We start from the raw sequence: 4,098 nt of genomic DNA, 5'->3' as shown, positions 1-4,098 counted from the left end.
TGTAATACTATATCAAAACTTTACCAAATCATTCATGTAACCTATCAAAATACTCGTAACAATATCGCAAATCCAACTCAACAATTCTCGTAACCAATTCACACTTAACACGAATCCAATTGAGCCAAAACAATCCCTTGTTTTCGGCCACAACCAGATCCAACCAAAAAACCACACAAACTAATCCAAATTCCAATTCCAAACCACAAATCCGTCCAAATACCTTACCAAATCACAAATCCAGTCCAATCAATCCATAACTCAATCAAATCAAACTGAATTTGATCCAAACTCTAACCGAAACCAATTAATTCCAAAATAACACTTAATAGTCCTTAATTAATGATTAATCAATCAAATTAAGAGCAATCAAACAAACCAAAAGCTCTGATACCAATTGTAAACGTCTATAAGATCTTGGATCTAATAAACTATAACTATAACGGATCTAGTTCATGATGCTCTTTAACGATTATGTATTAATGTTATATATTAATATTAATTGTATATATGTGTATGTATAATATTAGATTGAATACGTTAATGAAGCTTTGGGAGAGGATTTTTGCAGAGATTCGATATCTTAATCTCCAAAACATAAATTAACAGTGGATAGAACCACTATATATAGAAGATGGGTCTAGTTCGTTACACATTCCGTAACGAACTAGCTACCCACTTCGTTACATTACATTTAAATGAACAAACATAACGAATCACCCGCTGATTCGTTAAACATCCTTAAAGAATCATGAGGGAACATAACTTAAGTCTAGTTCGTTAAGCATCCTTAACGAACTAGATGACTTCCTTAACGAACAAACTCAATATCTTAATAATTATTACATTAATTTAACGATAAATACATCAACGGTAATTACAAAGACTCGAGACGCAAAACCGTGTACTAACAAAAGAGAACTTTTAAACCTCAATAATAAGTAGATCCGAGAAAATGAAAAACAGAGTAGTTGACGTCACAAATCAATGGAACAGTTATCAGCTTACGTCATTCTTCATCTTCAAAATCAGAAGAATATTCAGTAAAACTCACAATCAGCAACAAATATTCAAAAATGCAGAGACGAAGTTCTGATACCACTTGTCAGGACCGATCTATCACAGACAACAATCAGTCTCGTAACCAACAACAGTGTGTTGACAAGACGGTTACGAGTTCTGCTTTTGTGAAGATCCAATGAACATTAAAGGTCGAATCAATAATATTCAAATTGTTGCTATACGAACAAAATTGTAACAAACACACAAAGTAACTCAAAGTCTTTCCATTAATATTGTGAATAATACAATGAAAATCGATTAGGGTTTTTTGGTGGAATGTTTGTATTTGTGGCATCTTTTCTGTACAAAGATACTCTTTTTCAGGAAACGTCAGCCATCAAATCACAATATTCTCTCTGTCTGTTGTCATAAATATGCCCTAAAGTTTCCTGAAATACGCACACATGACACCTTCTAGAAACCCTAATGATTGATACTTAGCATATTCAAACATATTACAAAAGATTACAAGTGTAAACAGGTCTTCGAGTAAGCTTGTAAGCTTTTATCCTTGTCGAGCAGACCTTGCAACTACAAGTGTGATTGGAATAGTTTTTCGAGTAAGTTTACTTCGAATATATTTCTTAAAAATATTCTTTAACCAGACTTCAATCTTCATGTATTACCAAACTTTGCTCGATGATATCCTATGAGCAAACATGTTCTTCACTGATCCATTCAACCCTTTTATCTTTAACTTATTATAACAAGTTATGTGTGCTGGTGACACTGTAGCTTCCTCGGGGTTGAACATTTCTCGTTGGAAGTCCTTAGAGTAATTTCTTCAATAACTTCCTTCAGTTTTTCTTCGACCACCGTTTATTAAAAAACTTTTCTCGATCCACCAAAATACTTAGTTTTAGCTTGGTTTAGTCAAGGGTTTGCTCAAACACAAACCTTGCTTGACTTGAAGAACAACCTTTCTTGACGAAGTGTAGTTTGCTCGAACTAACACTTAGAAGACTTCAAGAAGATCACCTTTCTCTTGAAGCAAAATGCCTTGCTTGAATAAGTTTAGGCTTGCTCGAAGAATTAAGTGTGCTCAGTTTCCATACTTATCTGTTTTCTGAAGAGGATGAGAAGATTCCAACCTATCCTTTGTCGAATCTTGATCCCAATAAACAAAGAGCCATTGATGAAATGAAAAGAAATCCAGTGTTCTAAGGAAATATGGAGGGAAAACTGGAATTTTGGTGGAATATGATTATGGCTTGGACATTGGGGAATCTATGAGTAAGAAAGAAGTGGAGGAGAAATTCAAAGTTTTGACAATGAAAATTATTGATGATGAAAGGATAACTGCTGAACATTCAAAACAGAGAAAAATCAAAGAGTTGAAGGAGAAAGAGAAAGAAGAGAGATAAATATATATACTTGTAGACAGAGCAAGGGCTAGAATTGCAGAAGAAAATAAAGCAACTCTATCCAAAGATAAAGAGCATCTACTTGAAAGGTTAATGGAAACCAAAGGAGTGTTGTGAGATTTAAATATGCTGACTTCTACTCAAAAGAAAGAATTATATGTGTTACAGTTGGCTAAATACAAGGAGGAGTTGAAGAACCAATCCAAAAGTGAAGAACCAGTTGCAACTCCCTCCTTGGTTACTGAAGTGAAGAAAGAGCCATTTGAAACTGAAAAGAAGAAAAATTTAAAGCCATGGGAAGACAGAGAAAATAATGATGTTTTAAAGCAAGTGACGCTAAAGAAGGGTATGCCAACAGGAGTGTTTGATAATTTGGGGTAATCAAATTGAATGAATTATTTGAAGAAGAGAAGATATATTTTGATGATGTAGAGAATGAACATAAAAGACTTGCGGCTAGACAAACAAGTCCCAAGAGGCATGTTAGTGAAAGACCGAAATCACTTTTTCAAGAACAAATGGACAGGAGACTATGTAAAAATGATAAAAATGTGTCCTAAGAAGGTGTTGACTGTTTGTCCATGATGATGATAATGAGCAAGGACAAAATCATAAAAAATTTTGAATCAAAGGGACATGTAAGAAGGCCCCAACATCAAAGACAGTACTCATCAAGGGCTTCTACATCCAGAGCTAACATCCCTACCACAAGTTCCAGCTTTCATAGAAAACAGATATCACCATCAAATGTTGATCTACGAAAGAATCTATACTCTGATTCTAGGACCAAGACACTGAAGGTGATATTGAAAAATGGTATACTCAAAACTATCATATTCACGGATGATTTCAGAGAGTTCAATAGAGAGTAGCTAGAAGAGCTAGCAAATCTATGTCTCTTTCACTATCAGAAAAAAAGGGAGAGATTTTCTAGTCAACAAAGGAATCACTAATCTGTATTCCAATATAAAAGAGTTAATAAATATGAGAATACAAATAAGCAGGCCAAACTCAAAGATGCAATGAAATGGAAGAATATTTGAGATTCACTTTGAGAAGAAGACTAATTGTTTAGCTTAAAGAACTGTGAGGGTGTTGCTCTGGGCATTATCAAAGATGATTCTGATCTGGCATATCTCCACATGGATGACCTTCATGACATTATGAGATGGTACCTCCTTAATGAACATCCATCCCATGTAGAGATCTCAATATTTCAGCAAAAGGCTGCAGCTGTAAGGATGGATAGAAGAACTAAAGAAGAAGAAGCCCAATGAGCTGATTAATTTTTGTTATGTATTTTGATTTGTAATGTCCTAGTGATAGAATTCTGAATATGCAGTTTTTCTTTTAAGTATTGTAATTTACTGCTTATAAGAATTTAATGTGTATTTTAGACAAGTGTATGTAATCTACAGGTGTTTTGGTGAATCTTAGTTTGTTCCAATCTATGGGGAGATTGTTGGGATAAAAAATGATCATGGAAGATTTGAATCTTCTCAACCTCCTTAAGAAATATACTAAGTATGGAATACGAGCAAACTAGGCACTTCGAGCAACCTTAAAACATACTCAAGCAAGGTATCTGACATCGAGCAAGGTTATCTTCTATAATTCTTCTAAGTGTTTAGTTTGAGCAAACTAAATTTCAGTAGATAGATACAATGCTGCG

This window comes from Bidens hawaiensis, unplaced genomic scaffold, assembly GCF_021521415.1.
Source record: "Bidens hawaiensis isolate Kalapana, Puna unplaced genomic scaffold, B.hawaiensis_p1.1 tig00007389_1, whole genome shotgun sequence".
In the NCBI taxonomy this organism is placed as follows: domain Eukaryota; kingdom Viridiplantae; phylum Streptophyta; class Magnoliopsida; order Asterales; family Asteraceae; genus Bidens; species Bidens hawaiensis.
The sequence above is the reverse complement of the archived record's forward strand: the minus strand, read 5'-3'. Positions refer to the sequence as shown.